The 25,265-nt window shown below is 33.8% G+C and overlaps 1 protein-coding gene across 6 annotated transcripts in view; it reads left to right on the top strand.

The window, feature by feature from the left end:
* LOC118188759 (calcium-transporting ATPase sarcoplasmic/endoplasmic reticulum type-like) overlaps nucleotides 1-25,265 on the top strand; it is a 164,602-nt gene that overhangs the window by 46,185 nt on the left and 93,152 nt on the right. For 2 of the 6 annotated variants that reach the window (XM_085813524.1, XM_085813525.1), the window contains exon 1: nucleotides 10,046-10,260. The exons of 1 other annotated variant lie outside the window; for it this stretch is intronic. The gene's annotated coding sequence lies outside the window, so the exon portion shown is untranslated. Of the gene's footprint in view, nucleotides 1-10,044; nucleotides 10,261-21,831; nucleotides 21,854-25,265 lie in introns of those variants that run through there. 3 more of the 6 variants (XM_085813521.1, XM_085813526.1, XM_085813523.1) reach the window with 3 other exon arrangements.

The raw sequence follows: 25,265 nt of genomic DNA, 5'->3' as shown, positions 1-25,265 counted from the left end.
AGCTTGAACTTTCGATTATGTCAAATAGAATTTCCGATATATATTTACTAATATGTAAAGGATCTACAAAGCGAAAGTATGTTTCGAAGTCCATTAAATAAAAAGTGGAATTGCTGCAAAACATAGATAAAGGCATATCCTTTGTTTGTCTAACCATTCCGAAATCTGTTTATCAATTTCACGCTGCTCTGCGGCGGGGTGGGGACGCCTCGGCGCGCAATGAATTGGAAGTTGATCTGTCAGCACTATCCTTACCTTCAGGGCAGATGTTTTTATTTTATTTGGCTTATAATTCGTTACTAAATGTAGTATTTCATCTCGATGTAATCCGTCTTCGATATGATATAAATCAAATGCCTCTTCATTATAATTCGCTTCCGATGGCGAAGAAAGTGACACAGAGGTTAATGAAAACGAAAAAATTTCGATTGACAAATTAGTCGGTATTCTCGACACAGCAATTATAGGACTTGAACAGCGGGACTTTGTAACTGAACAAGAAATTATGTCTGTTTATAGAATTAAGGAGAAAGTATTATCAGATAAAAAACGAAGCAACTTAAGCAATTTACATTAAAAGAAATGTTTAATAAAGTAAACAAATAAATATTAAGCTTTTTTTTTATATTTTGATACCCTTTAGATCATAATTGTTCTTTATTTCATAAATTACAGTTCCATATTTTTAATTTTATAATTTCTGCATGCCATCTTACCAGATTTAAATTGATGATCCATAATCAGGAAAAATCGATAATCCGGAATCGCCGAAGTCCCGACGAGTCCGGATTAACGACTTTTGACTCTAAACTCCATATTCATGCAACATTGAAGGTTGCTATTCGTAATAAATACGGGTCATCAATTTTGGTAGTACAATTTTTGAGACAGTTCGTTAATAATAATAACAATAGAATAGAATAAATATTATTTTTTTTTGTTTTGGGTTGCTGTGGGTTACCAGACTGACAGTGTTGAGTTGTAATAGGCAAGTCGCCACACAACTCATTCTTTGAACTATATTTGGGCAATGCTTTTGCTCATTGAAGTGTCCGGTATGCAAATATAGGAAAATAACACTTCTCTGACTCCAATAGAACCAATATTTTATTCCTTACGAAGTTATAGATTCTTATTCATGAAATTTATTTACATTTTACATGCACGTCGAATCGCGTGACAGAAAACCGAACTTTGTTTATTTCGTTCTTCGCGGAGACTAAAAAGTGTTACCATTCCGCTTTAACTAAATTTAATTAGAAATTTGACGGAACTGAAGCGATACTACACACCCCCTTCCTAGTGACAGCGATTATGGTCTTTAAAGTGACTGGGGAGCTTCACATGTCTGCCGGATCTAGTAGTCTTGGTTTCATGATGAGTTTCTGAATTTTCTTCAGTGTTCATGCGTGCAGGTGTTTCCCCAAGTTCCGCTTTCTTGGATGGGAGTTTTGAAAAGGAATATCAGAATCTTGCACTAGGAAACATGGCTTTAGTCTGTCTATTGAAACTCTTTTAACTTTTCCTTGGATTTCAATATCGAAATACTTATTCTTTCTTGCTCTTACAGGATACAGTCCAAGATAGACAGGCTGCAGTGACGAATTATTAATGTTGTTATATAGGAATACGTGAGAACAGTTGGAAAGATGTTTAGAAACAAAGACTGTCCTATTTCCATGGGTGGTGGTAGAACTTGGCTTCATATTTCTTATTATTTTCTGTAGATTTTGCGAAAATTCAGACAGTTTCATATGAGGTACTGTTGAAAAGAACTCACCAGGTAATGCTAAAGGGGTTCCGTATACAAGTTCTGAGGATGAGCAACATAAGTCTTCCTTGATGGCAGATCTTATGCCTAAAAGAACGAAAGGCAATGCTTCCAGCCATGATTTTGATTCGCGTAGATAACATTTGAGACTTGCTTTTAAAGTTCGGTGTTGTCTTTCGATCAGGCCATTTGCCTGTGGATGGTACGCAGTTGTAGTGTTTGTATGAAAACCAAGATATTTTCCTAAAGCTTGAAAAAGTTGTCTATCAAATTGCCGACCTTGGTCAGATGTTATGCGATTCGGAATTCCAAAGCGTGAAAACCAAGTATAAATCAAAGCTTTAGGAATAGATTCTGCTGATTGATCTTCTAATGGTACCGCTTCGATCCATCGTGTATAACGATCGATGATGGTTAGAATTTAACCATCAGGGAAGATATTTGAATCCTTTACAAGGAGGTAGCGGACCCACCAGATCTATGTTTAAATGCTGGAATCTGGGTGGAGGCACTTTGAATTCTCCCAAAGATGACTGTGTATGTCAGTGAACTATAGATCTTTGGCAAGATAAACATGCTCTAGACCATAGTTGGCAGTCTTTATGCATAGTGGGCCATATGAAACGTCGTGTTATCAATTTTATCGTGTATCTTATTCCAGGATGAGATAAATTATGGATTGACGAAAAATATTTTCTGCCGAAACTTTGCAGGGATGTATGGTCGATTATAATTTGTAGAAGTATCACAGTAAATTTTCTTGTCCCTGTCCGGTATAGAGATCTGTGGGATTTTTATGTTTGGGTTGTTTTTAAGTATCTCCAAGTCTTCATCTTCTTGACAGTCTACTATTGTTTGTAAGTCTATTGCAGATGGTACAGAAATGGTATGTATGCGAGAGAGAGTGTCAGCGACGGTATTTTCATGCCCTTGTATGAATCGGATATCGGTTGAGAACTGGCCAATTGATGACAGTTGTCTAGCTTGTCGTGGCGAAGCTTTTTCCAAATTTTGTTGGAAGGCAAATGTTAGTTGTTTGTTATCCGTGTATGTTGCAAAAGGTCGCCCTTCTAAGAAGTATTTGAAATGTTTTACTGCTGTATAGATGGCTAGGAGTTCTCTGTTAAGGGTTGTTTTTTATTGTTCACAATCTGATGTAAAACGGCTCCAATGGTAGTATCGGAAGCATCAGTTGTTAGCGATGTTTCAGCCTTTTCGGATGGGTGAGTTAAGTTTGTGGCATGAAAAAGTGCATCTTTTAAGATCTGGAAGGCATTTCTTGTTTCTGCCGTCCAGGTTATTTCTTTTCGGCAGTTCTTTTTAATACCACTGTGCAATGTTATTAAGGGTTGTTGCAGCTTCGCACAATTTGGTATGAGTCTGTGATAAAAATTCACCATACCTAAAAATCGTCTTAAACTAATAAATTTTTGATGGCATCAACTTTCGTTGAAAGAGGTTTAAGTCCTTCAGCTGACACTTCGTATCCCAGGAATGCAAGTTTTGTTTGACCAAATTTACACTTTGCCGCATTAATACACAGGCCATATTCGTTTAGTCTCGCGAGGACTGCTCGTATATGTTGTCGATAAGTTTCTTTATCTGGAGAGGCTATTAGAATGTCATCCAAATACCAAAACACGAATTCTAGTCCATTCAACACACTGTTCATGAAACGTTGGAACGTTTGGGCCGCATTTCTTATCCCGAACGTCATGAATGGGAATTCGAATAAGCCAAAGGAAGTGAGAATGGCCGTTTTCGGTATATCTTTTTCGAGAACTGGAATTTGTTGGTGTTGCAAATAACTTTTATTTGTGATTATATTTCCCATTTGTATTTTACAACATGTGTGGCAACACACTTTTTATATTTTTCTCTTGGCAACGTTTTTTAAGTTGTTGTCACTGTTTTACTTTAGCATGTAGAATTTACTGTACTTGTGCAATTTTTGTGTTTCAATATATGTTAATTTAGATGACTCTCTGCTTATTTATTTATCTCCACTCCTAACGTTAGATTTCATCATGTTATGGACCCAGCATGATATAACTGTGCGGGGAAATTTATGAGCGAAGTGGAGATAAACATTACGGACAGTTCGTAAGCCTAACACGGCAGTTCTTAAGCCTTACGTGAGTCGGCAAATTAGTTCGCAAAAATGGAAGCTGCAAAGATATTGGTTCAGCCGTTATGCGGAAAAAGTGATTGGCCTATTTGGAAATATAGAATTAAGTTCGTATTAAATTATCACGAAAACGCTTTAGAAGTCGTGGAAGGAAAACTGAAGAAGCCAGAGGAGCCTGATCATGCGGCCGCCGAAGAGATTCGAAAGAGATTTAGAGATGATATGAAGGTTTTTAATAAAGCAAATAATTGCGCTATGATGGTTCTTACGAACTCCATGACTGAAGACACTTTACAAAAGGTAATGAGATTTGACAGCGCAAGAGACATTTGGCTGGAACTTCACAAAGTATTCGAAGATTCGTCCGATAACCAACTTTATAACATATGTTTACAGTTCTTCAAATTCAGTTGGTCAAATGATGATATGGCAGCTCATTTGTCAAAATTGAAAAATCTATGGAATGAACTGAACAGTGGGCTTGAAAATAAGGAAGAAAACAGACTGCCAGAAATGCTGTTGATTTGTAAAATATTGGATACTCTTCCTCCCAATTCTCGTACTTTCAAATCGAGTTGGTTACTTCTTAGTGATGAAAATAGAACTTTAGATGAATTAACCACACAATTGTGCACCCATGAAAGAGAATTAAGGAAAGATCCAAATTTTTTAGAAACTTTAGATCAGGAAGCATTGATAGCAAATCCGGAATTTAAGCGGAAATCATCTATTAACAAGAAAAACAATGGCAAGTGTAATTATTGCCACCAGAGAGGACATTGGGTCAGAACATGCAAGAAATGGATAGCTGATGGAAAACCGCCGAAACCCAGTCCACATATAGGGCCGAACAAGGGAAGTAAAAACAGTGTTGCTGCAAATATGACACTTCTAGCTGTAGATGATACAATATTTTCTGCAGAAACGAATACTGATGATTGGTTTATTGATAACGGGGCCTCGAAGCATGTCGTCAATAACAGGCACTACTTTATAGACTTCAAAAGATTTAAGCTTCCTCATAGCATCACTGTGGCAAATGGAAAGTCATTACCAGCAACTGGAAAAGGCACCATCAAGATAATGACCATTGTAAATGGGATGAATCAAATCAAAAATCTTGAAAATGTCTGGTATGTTCCAGAAATAAGTAAAAATCTATTTTCTGTGTTAGCATCTCAAGATAGAAATCAAAACAGTGTGTTTGAATCAACATTTAAGGACTGCTATTTAAAAATAGATGGTGAAATAATTCTGCATGGAACAAGAAATGCTGGTGGGGGTCTCTTCAAAGCCGTGATGAAGACCTTAATTCCTGAAACTCACATTGACATCAACATGACTGAGAATAATGAATCAACTCTCCAACTTTATCATGAACGATGGGGTCACCAAGATAAAAGGCATGTAAAGGCCATTGTAGAGAAAGAGTTGAATATTAAGATTAAGTCTGATATGAAATTATGTGAAGCTTGTGTATACGGAAAATCCCACCGTTTAAAGTTTGGAACCAGGAAAGCGGTTACAAAAGCTGGAGAATTGTTCTCGACAGATATTTGTGGGCCATTTGATCAGTCATTTAGGAAATACCGTTACTTTGCAATCTTCAAAGATGCCTACACCAAATTTCGATACTGTTTTTTCTTAAAGCACAAATCAGAAGTAAAAGATGTGCTTGAAAATTTCATAGCTCACGCTAAGAACTTAGGGCATACGGTTAAAGAAATGCTCAGTGACAATGGTGGAGAATTTGACAACCAAGCCATTCGCAAGATCTTGAACAAGCATGGAATCTCCCAGAGGCTCACAGCTCCATATACACCAGAACAAAATGGCAGTGCTGAACGAGAGAACAGAACAGTCCTAGAAATGGCCAGAACTCTCAAATACTCGAATGAGGAAGTGGACTTTCCAGCTTTCCTATGGGCAGAGTTCGTCAGTACTTCAATTTATATATTGAATAGGACAGGCAAGTCTTCAGTTCCTAATTCAAGCCCTTATAAATTATGGATGGGAAAGAAACCCAGAATAAAACACATGCGCATCATTGGATCGACTTGCTATACTCATATCCCAGTTCAGAAAAGGAGAAAGATGGACAAAAGGGCAACTAAAGGCTATCTCCTTGGGTATGATGGAGATGAAAGGTACCGCATTTACATCAAAGAAACCAGTACAGTAATCTGTTCCCGAGATGTCATATTTGAAGAGAAACCTTCCATGACTGGAAACATTATAACATTGCACCCACAACAAGTTTCTGGAAGAAATTCATCTCAAGATGATGAAGTTGAAAATAAAGTAATAGACGAAGGCTCTCAACAGGAAAAGAAGGAGGTGGAGGATATACCAGAAAAGGAGACTCGACCCAGAAGACAAATTTCAGCGCCTAAGTGGACAAAGGATTATATCATGGAAAATTCAGAGATTTATGAAGAAAATCCCCCAGAAATAAATGGAATTACAAGTGGAATGCAATGCAGCTGACAATCCGAGGAACAGAAATATGAAGGCTCAACACCCAAGAAAGCTTTCCAGAATGATCCTGAAACTTTAGAAAAGGCATTAACTAGTCCAGATGCAGAAAAATGGAAGTTAGCCGTGGAAGAAGAGTTGGAAAATTTGAAACGAAATGAAACTTGGGACATAGTACCTAGGCCAGAGGGAAGGAAAGTTGTGAAATGTAAGTGGGTCTTCAAGAGAAAACTTAACAAAGATGGACAAGTGGGAAGATATAAAGCTCGTTTAGTTGCTCGTGGCTACACCCAAGTCGAAGGAATTGACTACAAAGAGACGTTTTCTCCTGTAATAAAAACAAAATCAATTAGAACTTTATTAGCATTCTCAGTTGAGCAAGACTGGCAGGTTCATCAACTTGATATTACTGCAGCCTATTTAAATGGAAGACTGAGTGAGACAATTTTCATGGAACAGCCACCCGTGAGTCTGCATGAGAAAACACACAGAGAAGTTTGCTTGCTAAAGAGAAGCCTTTATGGACTTCATCAGTCTGGGAGAGAATGGAATATGTGCCTCGATAAATTTCTGAAATCAACGAGCCTAACAAGATCCAGAGCAGATCCTTGTGTTTACTTCAATAAAGAAAAGGAGTTAATTGTAGGTGTGTATGTGGATGATCTTCTTGTAATGTCCAGCAAAGAATTCATCATTCAGGAATTTAAGGATAATATTGCAGCTACATTTAAAATCAAGGACTTGGGAGAAATACATCACCTTCTTTCAATTAGGATAAGCAGAAGGGAAGATAGCTGTGTGACTCTTGACCAAAGTGTCTATGCTAGTGAACTCTTGGAAACAACCAATATGCAAGATGCTAAAGGAGCATCAACACCATTAGATCCAGGTATGAAATATACAACAGCCACTAAGGATAACATGTTGAATGCTGAAGGAGCATTAAAATATAGGCAGGCTGTTGGAGGGCTCTTGTACCTAGCAGGAGGAACAAGGCCAGATTTAGCTTTTGCTACTACTTACATGAGCCAATTCAATAATTGCCCAAGCAAGGAACATTGGGCTGGTGTACAACATATCCTTCGTTACCTAAAACAGACCAAGGAATTAAAGCTGACTTTCCAAAAGACAGGAAAGAATTTGGAAGTGTTTTGTGATTCTGATTGGGCTAGTGATAAGATTGATAGACGATCATTTATGGCTATGTGGTGCTACTAGCAGGTGGAGCTGTCTCGTGGAGCAGTAAGAAACAACAGACGACTGCATTGTCAACAGTTGAAGCTGAGTACCTCTCAATGTGCCACGCAGCCAAGGAAGTACTGTGGTTACAAAATTTTTTTAAAGAAATTGTGGGAGAACATTTTTTAAACTTTCCACAAAGCATATTTGTTGATAATCAGGGTGCCATTTCTTTAGCCAAAAACAATGTCACTTCAGAGCGTAACAAACATATTGAACTCAGGCATTTTTTCTTGAGAGAAAAGGTTGAAGAGAAGTTGTTAAACTTTACGTATGTGCCTTCCAGTTCAAATGCAGCAGACATGTTCACAAAGAGTGTGCAAAAGAAAGCCTTGTTCAATCAAAGGTTCTGTGTAGGACTGAGGGAAATTTAATCAAGGGGGAGTGTTGCAAATAACTTTTATTTGTGATTATATTTCCTATTTGTATTTTACAACATGTGTGGCAACACACTTTTTATATTTTTCTCTTGGCAACGTTTTTTTTAGTTGTTGTCACTGTTTTACTTTAGCATGTAGAATTTACTGTACTTGTGCCATTTTTGTGTTTCAATATATGTTAATTTAGATGAATCTCTGCTTATTTATTTATCTCCATTCCTAACGTTAGACTTCATCAGTTGGTACGCTCTAATGAGGTCTATGGATGAGAAGACTTTTTTCCCCCGCTAAAATGGAACTGAAATCTGTTAAAAATGGGTGAGGGTATCTATCAGGAATCGTGACGTTGTTTAACGCTCGATAGTCTCCATAAGGTCTCCAATCACCTGATTTCTTCATAGCGAGATGTAGTGGGCTCGACCAGCTACTTTTGGATGGCCTGCATAAATCCATTTGGATCATAAATTCAAACACCTTTTTAGCCGCTTTGAGTTTCTCAGCTGATAGTCTCCTGGCTTTAGCGAAAATTGGTGGACATCTGGTTTCGATATAATGTTTAATGTTATGATTTTTAACTTTATTATTAACTACATTTGGTTTTAACAAATCCGGAAAATCGTTAATGATACGTTTATATGGATCATTTATGGCATTTAAAATTGGAATATTATTATTGTTTTTTTGAAAACAAGGAATTGCATTGGTTGTTAGGAATGTAGTACCATCAATCAACTTGCGATTTTTAGAATCTACCAAAAGGTTAAAATCTGAAAGAAAATCCATTCCTATTATCGGTTTGTTTACCTCCGCAATTACAAAAGGCCATGTGAATGATCGTCTGAGTCCAAGATCAAGCTTGAGCAATTTTTGGCGATATGTTTTGATTTTCGTACCATTTGCAGCAAAGAGTTCTAATGTTGAGTTTTTTTTATCTGCAGGTAAGGGAGGAATGACAGAAATAAAATGTTTTTAGGAAAGTATCTGTTACTTTATCGCCCGCCAAATTACTCATCTCACACAGCAATTGAGACGGCTTTTTGTCACCCAGTTCTAATTCACTCAGTAATTTTTGGCTTGAGTCTCTGAATCAGCATATAATGAAATTAGTCTATTTTTAATTGCCTCATATTTATTATCTTGTGGTGGTCTTAGCAAAATATCAGATACCTGTGACAAAATATCGGGTTCAATGGAACTTATAACATAATCATATTTTGTTTGATCTGCATTTATTTTTGCATTTCTGAATTGTGCTTCTAGTTGAATAAACCACATTTTAGGATCTGGCTTCCAAAAAGGAGGAACTTTAACGCTTACCTCGGCGACAGATGCAGTTGTTGCTTTAAGTTGTTGATTTCCTCTTGGCCAGCCATTGTAGAATTCGATCACGTCCGGGTCACCAGTGAAGTGACTGGTATGCAAATATAGGAAAATAACACTTCTCTGATTCCAATAGAACTAATATTTTATTCCTTACGAAGTTATAGATTCTTATTCATGAAATTTATTTACATTTTACATGCACGTCGAATCGCATGACAGAAAACCGAACTTTGTTTAATTCGTTCTTCGCGGAGACTTTGCGTGTTGCCATTCCTCTTTAACTAAATTTAATTAGAAATTTGACGGAACTGAAGCGACACTACACTCATAAACAAAAAATATCACCGAATGGTAAGAGAAACACGCAATGTAAAATTTTAAATTAAGGTGCATTTTTGCCTGATTTTAAACAGAACTATGATTTTATCTAATTAATGTAACATCAAGTAGCTTATCAATGATAAAGAATCATTACAACATTTATTTCGAGTATTAACAACATATTATCGAAATATAATTTCAGACTGATTTAGAATTTAGGTTACATGCTCAATTTTCATCTTTCTAGAGTTTATTGTAATAAAGATTTGTGTCGAGGTTTTAATTCAGACATCTTTTTTTTTTCCATCGCACTGCATCGCCGTATTTTCCCTACAAATCCCAAAATGCTCTATCATGCTACACTGAAGAGAGGAATTGCTCACTTTCTATCCAGTTTGTGATTCGTCCAATCATCGTTCTCCACATTACTTACCCGGCACGATGAAGTCAAGTTGACCGCCGTCTAACTACGACGTTCCTCGTTTAACATCATCTGGCATGCATTTAGATGTTCGGAATATATTAATTATAATAAATAAATTATTGTTAGTTTTACATATTCATTTTTGGGGTGTTTGTAATTGAGCGACTGCATTCTATAAGTGCTAAGTATCTAATTTAAGGTAAGCCTATTCCTAATGAATTAATGTAATTTGAATTGTACCATGTTGCCAGCTGACCAATTTGCAATATGCGTAAAGGTATATTTGAATACACGTCACAAGTTATAAACCTTTTAGTTTAAATTAGTTTTTGGAATTAATTAGATGTCGTGTAATTTATGACATATTTGTGCTTTTTATAATGCAAGTCTGTCTGCTTCTTGTACACTTGAAAACGTATGTTAATTAAGGAATATTATGTATCTTCGTCAATTAAATGTTATAACTTCTCAAAACTAGAGTAGTCAGTTTATTAAGTAATTTGGTACTCGTAACCTTTTCCAGATTGTTAAAATGCTCCGAAAGGTGACCATATGATATAAAAAGTTCATTCACACTGCATGTATTATTCCCTGTTTCACTCAATTGTGCGGATTAAGTTTCGTAACTAAAACTGTCACGTATTAAGCTGGTGTATTGAAAAGCTATAGCAAAAGTGACCAAATTTTCCACCTTCTAAATCATTTTTTTTTCCACACCTCTGGGGAAGGAGAATTCCATTCCATTGTAATATAACACTTTCTCGTACAAATAACTGTTATAAAACATTCATTATTTAAATTAATTTATGTTAAGCATTGTATTAAGGTTATTATATGTTTGAGAAGTATAAGAAAGAGTACTTTTTGTGTTTATATAAATTAAAAGTAAATTTTTTTAAATTCTGAATTCAGCTGTAGTAAATTTCTTTAAGACATGAGTATATCATAAAGCATTATTATTTATTGTCTGTTGAAAGTATTCTATTTTAAAAATATGAAATTTAAAATATACAAAAAATTTATTGATATCGCTTGAATATGAGGATGATCTAAATTGTAAAATCGGGCATCTCAGGCAGGAAAAAAAATTGCATAATCAGGGAGACTGTTGCCTTTGTTCAAGTGAGACTTTTAGATTTAATCCTAGTATCCGATGCACATGGGATTTGGCTACTTTTGGTGACTTTATGATGTACCGTAAAAACGGGACATGTACGATGAGTAGTAAACGGGTCAGTCAAAGAATATATATAGTATATACTATGTATACAAGGATAGTGTATAGTATATACATAGATGTTTTTTGGGTCATTTTTTATGTTAGTGATAATTTTCAAAATTGCGCCAAGGCTGCACAGTATACTATTATTTTACCGACTTTTAAATAAGTCTGAACTATAATAACTGATTTTGGATCTTCTATTGTATTATCCACCAACTATAAAATTGTAAATATCAGTCATAAAAATTTTCTTCTTAAATTTGTTATTTCTAAAATATTTATTATTATTTATAAATATAACAATACTAATGAACTGGATCATTAGCCAAATAACATATTTTTTGCCAGTTCACAATGTCACCAACAGGGCTGTGGAGTCGGTAGGGAAAATGACCGACTCCTGGAATTTTAATGACTCTGACTCTCTCATATATATGTATAATGTAAACATATACATATGGGTTATGGCTTATTTTTTTAATATGGAAGAAGTAATAGATGTTACAGAAAAAAAGAACTGATGTCATAGCAAATTATGGTTGATCTTTACATTATGGTAACTTGGCGAAAATTTGGCGACCAACTCTCCTACAGCAACCCTCTATTTTTTTTTTCCCCGCCGCCAAAGACATGTTTCTTTTCTTTTTATCTCCTGAACACTTCTTCCAACAATCTACTAGCCGAATTACACTTATGCTAGAAATTTTATCAAACAAAACTGCTTAATCATGACAAATATTCACTGCAAAATTAGGAAAAACTGCACAATACCATTCTCCTTACGCATTTTTCAAAATAACACATACACATAAACCATGTACACGCCGACTTATTTTTACTTAAAAAAACATCCCAGAATTGCACAAAAATAGCATTGCGCACACTCTTCACTATATCCATGTACACTGCTTTTTTCTCATAAATTACAAAAATTACACGAAAATACATGACAATTTTCTCAATCTTTAAACCCGGTAAAAAGAACATATATGAAATTACATGATCGCAAAAAAGTATTTACCCTTTACAAATATCAACATTTCCACATATAAAATAAATAGAATATCCAAAAACTTTTACCTCTAAATCATCTATTACATTATACACGTCACCAACGAATTCATACCTCAAGCATTACAAATACTTAATATCAAATATTTAAATTATTTCCATGCACATTTATTTCAACTTAAACGTATACCAAATTCCTACAAACATAAAATTCACAAAATAACTATCATTTCATTAAAATATAATTAAATTCAAAAACACTACTTAAAATATAAATGAGCACATACATTAAATAAATAAAAATTACCTTACAATCCTAATAACTTTAAACTAAATCATTGCTAATAACAATTTTCCCAATAATACCAAATTCCTTTCCACCTTACATTTACAACAATGCATAAAAATATCCTCCTCAAATAATTAAAAATACTAACTTACCTAATCTTCTTCAGAATCTTGATTACGTGGCGGATACACTTTTCTTACTTCTGTTTCAGAATCTTTAAAATCATACTTATCTTTCAAAGCAAGATACCAGGTAAAATAAATAACATAATAAAACATCTTTATTTCTCTCTCGCACAACCTTAAAAAACATTTATTACTATCCTTTTCAATACCACTAAATACCCATTTCGAATTCACTTTAGTTACGGCCATGGGATCCAAAAATTCACAAACACTATTTCACACAACACAGAATAAAGCCAAATACAAAATTGCCAGATTTTTACCCGATTAAAGAACAGTAATTCGTCCATTAATATCACATAACATATCCCATGATCTCTCATTTCCCTCACACAAAATAATGCGTAATCAGAACTGAATACTACTCACATTCTTAACAAAGTCTAACTAAACTAATCTTCTTCCGAATCTTCCTTACATGGTGGATACACTTTTATTATGGATTCAATAAAATTACTGAACAATTTTTTTTCCGAATTTGATAGAATTTGATAAAAAAAAAAATTCTCTTTATCACATCTACAATTCACTTTAGACAGCACCATACAATCCCAAAATTATTCAACCCTACTTCACACAACACACAATGAAGCTTAATACAAAATAATATACATCCACAGATACTTGTCCAAATTCCCTCCCTTTTCCGATTAAAGAACCGTAATTCGTCCATTAATATCACATGACATATCCCGTGATCTCACATTTCCCCCACACGAAATAATGCGTAATCGGAGCTGAGTACTGCTCACATTATTACCAAAGTCCCAGGTAGTAACCTTTATCGCCTCCAAAATGTCGCCAAACTACCAGTTACCATATTGTAAAGATCAACCCAAATTATTTATTATGAAATGGAAAAACTGGCATTAGTTTTTTCTAAGAAACAGTATAGCTTCGGCAAGATTTTCTTTGTTGAAGTATCATAGATCCGATTTGATAAGCTTCAGATCTGAGAAGCGTCTTTCCATACTAACTTGACTACGAGGAAGAGCTGTTACTGTTGGGGCTACTTCTCTTAACTTTTCAGGATAGATTTTTTTTAAGTTCTAAAAGAGGTATCTGGCAAGTGTAATTATATTTCTCTTATTTTTTTAAAGGCTGTATAGAAATCTTGTTTGAATTTTTTCATTTTTATATCTAAAGGCTCTTGTTTTTTTATTTTCATTCGCTTTGCCTTAGCCTTTTCAATATTATCCAAAAATATTTCTCAAAATCCAATTCATCAATAGAAAAGGATGATAGAGGCTCAGTTGCAGTGTCTGCAGTTTGACTGTCCTGATTCGAATTCTCCAATTGTTCGGAGAATAATTTCATTCTTAATGAAAGTTCATTGATGACTTTCTTTGCCTTTTCAATTTGTTCCTCATCCAAGAACATTCGGTGTTTCAGATCTCCATATATTGAACTCGGCAAGATCTCATTGTCTAGCAAACTAGTTTCTCTCTTCTTCATTAAAGAATTGATTCCTTCTGCAATAAACCCTCCATTTCAGAAAGAACAAACATCCCATTCTCACTTCCTGTCAATTCTTCATATTACAGCTTTTTTTGTGGCTATATACGGTATAGAAAGAAGATTTTCCAATTCTGCAAGATCATTCCACAGTCTTTCTGTTAGTGAAACATTAGGGTTATCTACATCTAAAAAAGTTCAAAATTCTAAAAACCTCTTTATCATCAAATAAGTACTTCCTTATCGCATTGCTTGATCAATAATTGCTGCTTTTACTGCTCGCTTCCTAAGAATGGCATCAATTTTAAGAGTTCTTTCTGTTATTGCTGCTTACCTAAATTTATCAGTGAGATTTGTAACTAAGTGAATCAGTTTAATAACTATTGGCAAATATCACATCCATCCTCCTGCCTTATATTTATTTATTAATAGGTCAATAAAATGGAAAATAACTTTTTATTAATGTATACATTCCATAAATAAAAATAACTCAGCTTGTCATTATTTTTTTCAATTCATTTAAATTTCATTTCAAATTCAAACTGTCCAACAAAAACTGGAGTGGGATTTGACCTATTTTTTAGTGACTCGAGCTCCGATTCCTTTTACCCCTAAATGTGCCCGATTCCGACTCCACAGCCCCGGTCACCATTGAGTTGCCAGCTTTTCATAGGGATCCAGATTAATCATCAGTTATAACTGAATAATATCAAAATAACTGTGGGCAAATGTGATCACATTAAGTGATGGTTATTTACTGTATGAGTAATGTAATAAAAATAGAAACTGGAATTATTAAATAAAATTTGTAGGTTGTCAGGAACATTCCGACGGTAAATTATTAAATAAAATTTGTAGGCTGTCCGAAGAAATTTTATTCAGTAGATAGGTAATTTTAGCTGAGAAGAAATGAAACGTGATCAAAAGAGGAGTGATAATTTATGATTGAAGATTTATTAAATGTTCAGTAAAAATATGGTGGTGAAAATTGGCAATTAGTCAGCAAGGTGCAATTTCAAGGTAGCCGCTACACAAAATCAAAATAAAAAGTTGAAGAATTGCACAGTCTTGGTGTCCATGTACGCATCGATATATTTTCACTTTAAAAAAAAATCAGGAGAATGATGGTGTCGTATTATGTTAAAACAAAGTTACTCATCACTAAAATTTTACAAAATTTGTAGCCAATCGAAGCTTAATAAACTGCATTTTAAATCATACAATGAAATAACATAAAAAAAAAAAAAAATGTTATCACATGTATGCACTACAAAAAGGAAATATTAACTTAACATATTTAGAAATTTCTGTGTTTTCAGTCTGTAGCACATAAAATTTCGTAACAACATCCAAAAAACTTTCTAAAATTATCTGAACTAGAATATGCATACTGCCATCATTACATAAATTCACAAAAATAAGAGTAAAAAATATCCTCCAGACTCTTTGGCATTTCTTGCATGAACCTGTCTTGCGACAAAGCCATGTGAACGATCTTTTCATTTTACCATACGCATTTCCTTCATACACACAGGACACTTATAATGACTACTAAGTAAACCTTCATTTACACACTAGTTAATTGATGTTTTTTCCCCCATTTCGTTCCAAATTGTACAGAAACTTCAGATTAATCTCATCACATATAGCCATTTTACGGTGTACAGTGCAAAATATGCAACATACTTCCTGACATTTAACTTGAAAATAAGCCCTTACAAATATTTTCCAAATTTCAAATTCACTGCAGTCATGCAACCAGTCATGTCGTAATAAGGTTTCCATAATATTCAACTATTCAGATTACCATAAATGAAACAACAGTTTGGCAACAATACAAGCAGCACCCTAAAATAAAGACTAACCAAATGTTCTGAAGAATATTTCTAATTATGAGTATGTTTTAGTTTCTGTTGAAAAACACTGCATTTTTTCTATTAAAATTCATGCCAAACTAGATTTTTTTTTTTTTTTTTTAATTTTTAAAGTTAACATGCATCTATTATTATCTGCCAACTCTTACCAGGTTTAATCGGAGACACACTGCTTTTCGTCACATCTCCTAATAGATAACCATGTCTCTCAGATTGTAATGTTTAGCATTTACTAAGGAAAATGTTTCTCAGCAATAAATAAATTTATTGAATTAATGAAACTTCTTACCTCTGATGATTTTCAGAATAATTTTTCGAATTAAGTTTTATTTCATCTGAATTATACTTTTTCTTATTATATTTTATTGACCTGTGTCTTGTTAAATCTTGAGTTATCTTAATCTGCAGACATTGGTAGATGTTTATATGAAGATTCAGGCAAACAGTTTTATTAGTTAGTATTTATATTTAATTTTACTTCAGTATATGGTACATTAACGTTTATCTGCACAAGTACTATGTGCAGCAATTATTAATTTTATTTTTATCTTATTTAAAGTTACTTTGATAAATAAAAGCTTCAGGATTTTCTAAGCATGAAAGTGTAAGAAAATTCAGAAATGAAATCAGCTAAAGAACATAAAATTTAGAATATCTAATTAATTGCTAATGTATTTGACATCAAAATTGAACTACAAATAGTTCTGTAACCTGAACCCTGCATTATATAATGAGTTAGGAACTCCTGTGGAATAGTGTCAACGTGCAGCGTGAAACCCATGTAAAAATTTACTGGTTTTTAAAAATTCAAGGTTGTTAGCTATGTTCTGTACTTATAATTGTGCTTGAACAATATTTCGCACATGCAAAAACCATGTCTTGAAGACACAATTTAAGCTAAAAATCCGAAACAAAAACAAAAAATTTAGGTAGCAAAAACGTAAAGTTTCTAACCAAAAATATTTGACAAGAATCCATGTATACAGTGATACGTTTTAACTTAACAAAACATCTACAAATTGCACATTCTAGGCAGCGAATGAATCTACGAACTGTGCACACCTCACTTCAATAAATTTCAAATAATACCATGTACACAGCATTATGTTTAAATTTTAAAAAAATCTACGAATTGCACAATCTAGGCATTGCACACATATCAACCGAATAAACTAAACTAAATTGCAAACAATTCAAAAAACAGCAATAACAACAGAAATTCATACTAAAAAAACAATGACCATAACATTCTTGCACTTACCATAATATATTCCTGAATAAAATTTCGCCAGTCACACAACGTCTCTGAACAGAAGTGTGGCAAATCGACACAAGAACTATCAGAAACGTCCTTCGTCCGAGTTCTCATAGAAGCTCCGCATTTCGGACTCCGTTTTAAAAGTTGCACAGAAATTCCAAAAATACACTTCAATCCTCATAAGCACACCCATGAAAAAAAGACTCGTTAACAACTCCAACATCGTACCTTTTAATACTAAATTTACATTCCACACCATCTGAAATACGTGACTGAAATCTTGCCATCGCGTCTATCATTGCAACATAAGCCATTTCAAAACACGCACGACACGAACCAACGAGCAATTAACCCTCTCACTGCATAAATTTTTTATCAAAATAGATTCAAAAATTGCATGTTTTTTATTACATATTTCAAATCTACATATATTTTTTTAGTTAAAATATGCAAAAAAATTTTTGTAAAAGTTTTTTTTTTTTTTGTTATATAGAAATAGATCATAGAAAAAGGTTGTCAAAATACTGAAATTGAAGGTTTGGTTTGGTTTGGTTTGGTTTATTTAATAATGGCAAAGCACACTAGGACTATCTGCCTAAGTATAGGGATGCCTTCGTGAGGGACTTTCTGAGGGAAACTGGCTCGTATACACGTTACACATGGGGAAAACCACGAAAACGCCCATGCAGCCAGCCCGTTCACGGGATCCGAACCTCGGACCGAACTACCAGTGTTCAGCAACTTTACTGCTCGGATGCTGGTGGGCCCTAAAATTAAAGAATAATGGGTACTTTTCCGTTTCGCCGGCGCAAATCTCGCCAAGCAGACTTTATGGCGACAACATACAGTATACATAAAAAATATTTAAAAAATGTTACTCCTAAGAATTCTTTTTTTGAAGGCATAAACATTTTAATATCGCTTAAAATTTTTATAAAAAGCCAATAAATAAAGACAATTAATTTATAAAAAGACATTAATTTAAGAATTTACTATGCTTTCAAGGTTCAACATCCTGTTTCGCCGGTTCATATCCCGTGACCCCAAGTGATCTCATCTCACGTAAACTGCTCTACAAAAATATAATGCTCTCAGTAATTATCTACATTAATTTCAAGTTAAATCTTAATTTGGAACACAAGTTTAAATGCAAGAAATACTTCAGTTCGTACAAATAGCTTGCTCAGAAAGTATGTAAAACTGCAGTGCTTTACTTCGCTAATGCATTCTCATTAGAATTGATGAATTTAACCCTTGACTTTACCTTTTCTATTTCGGCTTCGGGTAAGCTCTGTGATTGCATCCTAATTGATTTAATTGCCGAAAATGGCCTTAGACATAAAACTGAACTATCTGAATAAGGCGTAAAAGGTTACCACCAAGAATATTCCGTTTGGCATCGGTTGTACCATTATTGGCGACTTTATCGCTTGTGCCGGCAAAACGGAAAAGTACCGAATAATGATATGAAAGGAAAATTCTGAAAATTAATATTGGTTAAATTATGCTTTATTTTATAAAATACAAAGGTAAAACATATATACTAATGAAAATATTTGCATAATGTAATATTTTGCACCACTGTGCAACATTTTCAATAGAAACTGAATTTTCAGATTCATCATTATCTGCAAAGGAATCCGAGAAATTCTCATCAGTTTCGCTATAACTATCTTCAATATACTTGAAATTCAAGTCAAAACTATTATCAGTGTCGGAAATATCGTCAGGAATCTAGGTTATGTCACTCGCGAAACGCTTCCTGCCAGACATCTTTGAACTCTGAAAAGCGCGTGCAAAATGCTAGATTACGTATTGTATATTTGGCAGAAATGTGGACAACTAACGCCATCTGTTAGCCCACATCTAAATAAACAATTAAACATCACAGAAAAGCCGAAAGGAAACATTGAACTAGGAAAGAGCAGGTTGCACAATTAAATAGATGGCAAAAATTCATTCCCGTGGTAATCGCAGGCTGCGCAAATTTTGCTATTTGTACGTTGCCGTCGAAATCGCTGGATGCGCAGCGAGAGGGTTAAACTACTCAGCAAAAAATTTTTCAACATCAACAGGGTTGCCATGCATCATGCAGTCGTGCCAAAAGCCAGCTCAGGACACATATCGCCACATTTGGTGATATTAGGGGCACATATAAGAGTAGAGCCGAAAAATATAGCTGTTGAGGCATATCGTAAAAGTTAATGTAGTAATAGGTCTTTTCCTGTAACTTTGGTCAGGGATGGCAATAAACAAAAATCACTGTCATAATTAATAAATTACAGAAAATTCATTGTGAATTTATGGGCATTTTCAGTTTTTATAGTACAGAAATGAATTATTTCAGATAAAATACTGTCATTATGTGTTTGGCTAATGTTCTAAAATATATTATGAAGGTATAAAATTCGATAATGTAAATTGCATGAAATTGGATAACATTGTAATCAAAATACTATGATAATCAAGGAAAAATTTAACAGTAATTTTTTTATATAAAATACCAAATTCTCACTTTTTTTTTTTTTTTTTTTTTTACAAAAATTGACAGTACAAATTAATGCTGTCGATAGCATAATAATAAAAACTTTTTAAAAATTTCAATCAGTTCTAACTGTCTGGATCCCTATGAAAAGTCGGTAACTCACTAGTGACTGTAAATTGGCAAAAAATGTGTTTGGCTGATTTTCTAGTTCATAAGTATTATTATATTTGCCAATAATACTGAAAAGAAATATAAAGAAAAAGAAAATTTTTATGGCTGATATTTACACTTTTACAGTTGGTGGATAATGTAATATTAAGTCCAAAATTCGGACTTTGGTGATTATGGATTTGGGATTTTTCCAGATATTAGATCATCAGTTTAAATCTAGTTAGATGACATGTAGAAATTATAAAATTACAAATGTAAAAGTGTTTATGAAATTATGTCAAAAAGAGTTTCCAATTCTTGAACTGCCTAAGAATCTACAAAGCAAAAGCATGTTTTGATGTCCATCAAACAAAAAGTGGAATTGCTGCAAAAAATGGATGAAGACATATCCGTCTCAAAATTATGCGAGGAGTATGACATTGGAAAGTCAACTGTATATGACGTAAGCAAAAAGAAAAAGGAACTTTTTAAATTTTTTGTGGATTCAGACACCCCACTTGCAATGAATAACAGAAAAGTGTTTGTTATGCTAAAAATGACAATCATGACAAAGTGATGATAAATGGGTCAGTGTCGCAGCGAGGGCGTGCCATTGACGGGTCCAATGCTAATGGCTCAAGCCAAAATATTTTATGAAGAAATAAACACTGAGTGCTCTTATTCGACAGGTTGGTTAACCAAATATAAAAATCGCCGTTGTGCAAGACAATTAAAAATTTCAGGTGAAAAAGCTTCAGCTGATACTGAAGCTGCTGAACAATTTGCAGATGAATTCATTAAACTCATTACTAGTGAAAAATATCTTCAGAACAAATTTACAATGCTGATGAAACTGTTCTTTTCTGGCAATATGTACTGCGAAATGCCTTGGCAACCTCTTTTGTATCTAATGGTTCTGTGAGACTAAAGGTGCATCCAAGAGATAATAAGAGGTTTTGTAAACAATAACAGCATTTATTTATAAGAAAATATATGAAAATTTCAATCAATTGGAGATATATTATTAGGCATCTCTGCCTTCCATGTCCTACACCTTTAGTATCCTGCCTGCCACTGACTATTGAGACGAACACAGCGCCCTCTAGTCAGAATGACGCTGGAAATATGTAATACTCCCCACCTGAACTCACTTGAGTTCACTTACCATTGAATATTAATTAAATTTACAATCAGGAACCATTTAAAATTACAAGAAAAAAATATAAATAGCATATTATATCAAATACAAAGCTTCAAAATTATTTAGTCACTTGACATACAAAAACAAATTACACTTTTAACTTCCAAAGAAAATTCTTCAAACATCAAGCCTTAAAATATAAGCACACTTAAACTATCATTAATACACAGATAGAACATTTAACAGGTTGCAACTCAATTAAACTAACACAATTAAGGATTAATTTCCAAATTATACACAAGTTGTGCTGAGCATTTTATTTGTCCTTTAGGAGTCTGAATAAGAAGAGAACGAACTTTTCCATCTCTTCCTGGATATAGCTCTAAAATTTTCCCCATCATCCACGTATTTCTGATCTTAGATTAAGTAAATATTCCTTTCTCTCTGTTTCAGAAGTGATTCAAAAACGTTTGTTGATATTTATATTTCTTTACCAAAGAATTCCTATTAACATTTAAATTTTCATTTTTATGTTTTATTACAGGTAAAGACACCAACCTTTTACCAATAAGAAAATGAGATGGGATGAGTGGAGAGGGTTCTGAGGGTTCGTTGTACAGATAACGTGATAGGCCTGGAATTAACCAGAGCTTCAATTTCCGAAAAAAGTTTCCAATTCCTTCAAAGAGAGAGAGGATCGTCCAACAATTTTCTTTACGCAGGTTTTAATCGTTCGTATCTGTCTCTCCCAGAAACCTCCCCACCATGGACTTTTTTCAACTATAAAATTCCAAACTATACCAAATCATGACTTACAGCATCTGATTTCGTTAGTACATAGATGCTGGGAGTGCTCCCACTCCTGGCATCAGCCCCATATGCCTTGGCACTGGCGTCACAAAACACATGAAGAGAAACTTCACTTATTTCTACACTCTCAAAAAACCTTTTTTCAATAGATAAGTTCACAAAGTTCAGAACACCATGTTCTCCATTTATTTTGTAGGTCACTTGACAAATCTTCATCCCATTGTAGACCACGTTCCCCCATCTCTTCCAGAAGAATTTTTACAGTGATTACAAAGGGACTAATCAGTTCACATGGATCAAATATCTTTGAAATAACTCTCAAAATGTGACGCTTGGTGAAGCATCTTCAACGGTATTGGCTCCATAGCAGAGTTCATCAATATAAAGAAAAGAATTTAACATGTCATAACATTTTGGATGATGTTCCTTAAATTTCTTAATGTGAAATTTCAAAGTGCAAGCCAAGGAAAATGGCTTTTTCAAGGAAAATGCTTTTTAAAGTAGTTAAACCGAATGGGAGACTATTTAAATGGAGAGTTTCGGTTGAATCACCTACCTCTTCGGGAAACCACAAAAATTTAAGGTATTTTCTGTCTTCCTCCGCAATCTCTATCATAAGAAAAGCTTTCTCTAAATCTCCGCAAAATGCAACTTGATATTCTCGAAGTTTAAGAATTATGTCCAATAAATTTGCATAAAGATTTACTCCCAATTCTAGAGACTCCTCAAGAGATTTATTATTTTCATTAGCCTTACTGCTACAGTCATAAACAATTCTAACTCGAGTTGTTTCCTTGTCATCCCTAATTACTGCTCTGTGGGGTATATAATATCCTGAATTTTTATCTTCATTAACACATTTTCCCACAATCTGACATTCTAACTGATCCGATATAATTTGTTTATACTGGTCATAAATTTCTTGATTTTTATTTAGTTTGTGCTTTAACGAATCAAAACGCTTTTTTGCAACCTCATAATTAGAATTCAATCCAACTGCAGGTCCCAAGTTTTCCTTCCACATCAATCTACAAACATACCTTTCCCCATTCAATTCCAGACAATTTTCAAATTTTTCAATCAATTGATTGTCTCATTCAGAAAAGTTTTGTTTGTCTGACTGAAATTCTTCTGTTTCCCAAAATTTTTTCAAATCGCACAAAATGGAAGAGTCCATGACTAAACATACATTTTCATAATTATTACTCAATTTATTACATCCTTCCACTCCCGCTAATAACCAACCGAAACAAGAATTTATCGCAGTAATGTTTTCATTTAACTTTACTCTCTTGTCATAACATCCCAAAATGAATTACATCCGATAAGAATTTCCATCTGACAGTCTCCAGAAAATGAATCAGCCAAAGGTAAACCTCTTTCCTTCAAAGCATTGCGAATAGATACATCAGGAATTTTCAAGGACAAATTAGATATATATTCCATTATGACAGCTTCTAATTCGTACGATTTCAAACTTTGATCCTTATTGCACAACGTCAATGAAACGATACCATGTTCCTTCTCACGTGCCATTTTGTCTCCGAAAGCAAAAATATCTATTCTTTTGTAGCGTATTGGCTTTAATTTTAATTCTTTAACTAATTGAGATGAAATAAAACTTCGATGACTACCATTGTCTATAATAACATTAGTTAAGACTGAATTTTTATCCGAACAGGCAAAAACTATACATGTATGTAAAAAGGGCTTATTTTTGATACATATATTACTATGAGACACAGAAATATTCTCGGCGTTTTTATTAGATTTAGATTGGGAGTCATTTAAAACAGTTTTGCTTTCCACTTGCTTCTCGCAACCTTTCAACATAACATTAACTGGTTTATTTTTTTTACACACTGACTCATGATGAAAATTGCTTAAACAATTTTTACACGATATTTTTGCCCTACATTCGCGAGACGGGATATTTTTTAAAACAACACCAGCATCTAGCTTCAGTCTTTAGCTTATTTATTTTTTGTTCTACGTCCAATTTTTTACAACTTACGGAATCGTGATGACTGTCATAGAATAAACAAACATTTTTTATATGTGTATTTAACGCTGAAGCAGTTAATATATTTTTAGGCTTTGAATAGTTTTTCTGATAAGTTTGACCACTTTGATAATTTGGGGAAAAAAATCGTTTCGTTTCATAACTTTTTAGGGGGCTCATCACAGTTTCGGCAATTTCCCTAGATTCGACTTCATTCCTCAAAAACTTAATAATTTCCGAAACCTCACAATTCACTTCCCTGTTTCGTTTTCGGTGAAAATCTAACACCAAATCTTGTGGTAGCAACTTCAATAATACTGGATTCAATAAATGCCCATATGAACCCTCCGTTACATTTAATGAACGGAAATTTCCTATATTAACTTCTATTTCATTGTATAATTTACGCAAACCCTTAACATTAGACGAACATCTCACGGGTTCTAAGCTTAATAATTTAGTCATGTAAGAATTTATAATAGAATCAGTTCTACTATATCTTTGTTTTAAAAGCTCAAGACATAAGTCATAGATTTTCTCATTTAATTCAAAACCCGCAACAACGTTATATGCAGGACCAGAAAGAAGAGATTTTAAATATTGGAATTTTTCAATTTTCGTAAGTGAATTGTTTGAACCAATTGTGCTATCAAAACAGTTTAAGAATTCCATAAATTTGCTAGAATCACCAGAGAATCGTGAAATTTCTAACTTTGGTAACTTTTTAAAGCCGTAAAGGTGTTTTCTGAAATGCTAGATGTGTTAAGAACTGAAGAAGTCCGCTAAACATTTTCTGCTGCTAATTCTTTAATTTTATCTTAGCGAACAATATTTTGTCATTGTATTCTTCCGAAGCTTTTAATTCACTTTTAAATTTTTCCGGATCGTCTATGAGTGCTTCGACCTCTAAATCAGCTTTTCAAGATCTGCTCCTTTGTTTCTAATAGTTCCAGTAGTTCTAATAATGAACTTACGTCTTCGACAGCTTCATCGAGGTTCTGCACTCTTTTAACTAGTTTAGTAACACTAGCGCGAACGTTACTTCTTTTTTCAATTATTTTCGAAAGCTTAGCCACATTAACTCTGAATTTGTGAGTTCAAAAGATCTTACCTCCACAGTCCAGTATGCAATGTTACGTAACCAAAAGCGTACGTGCAGTATCCAAACTTCTCAGAAATATAATCCAGTAATGATGACTAATTACTTCTGATATTCCACATTCGAGAACAAGATGCACCAATTTTGCATCTAATGGTTCTGTGAGACTAAAGGTGCATCCAAAAGATAATAAGAGGTTTTGTAAACAATAACAACATTTATT

The sequence above is a fragment of the Stegodyphus dumicola genome, chromosome 3 (genome assembly GCF_044657685.1).
Source record: "Stegodyphus dumicola isolate Sdum_Otavi_A_Nest chromosome 3, ASM4465768v1".
Classification (NCBI taxonomy): domain Eukaryota; kingdom Metazoa; phylum Arthropoda; class Arachnida; order Araneae; family Eresidae; genus Stegodyphus; species Stegodyphus dumicola.
The sequence above is the reverse complement of the archived record's forward strand: the minus strand, read 5'-3'. Positions and strand labels throughout refer to the sequence as shown.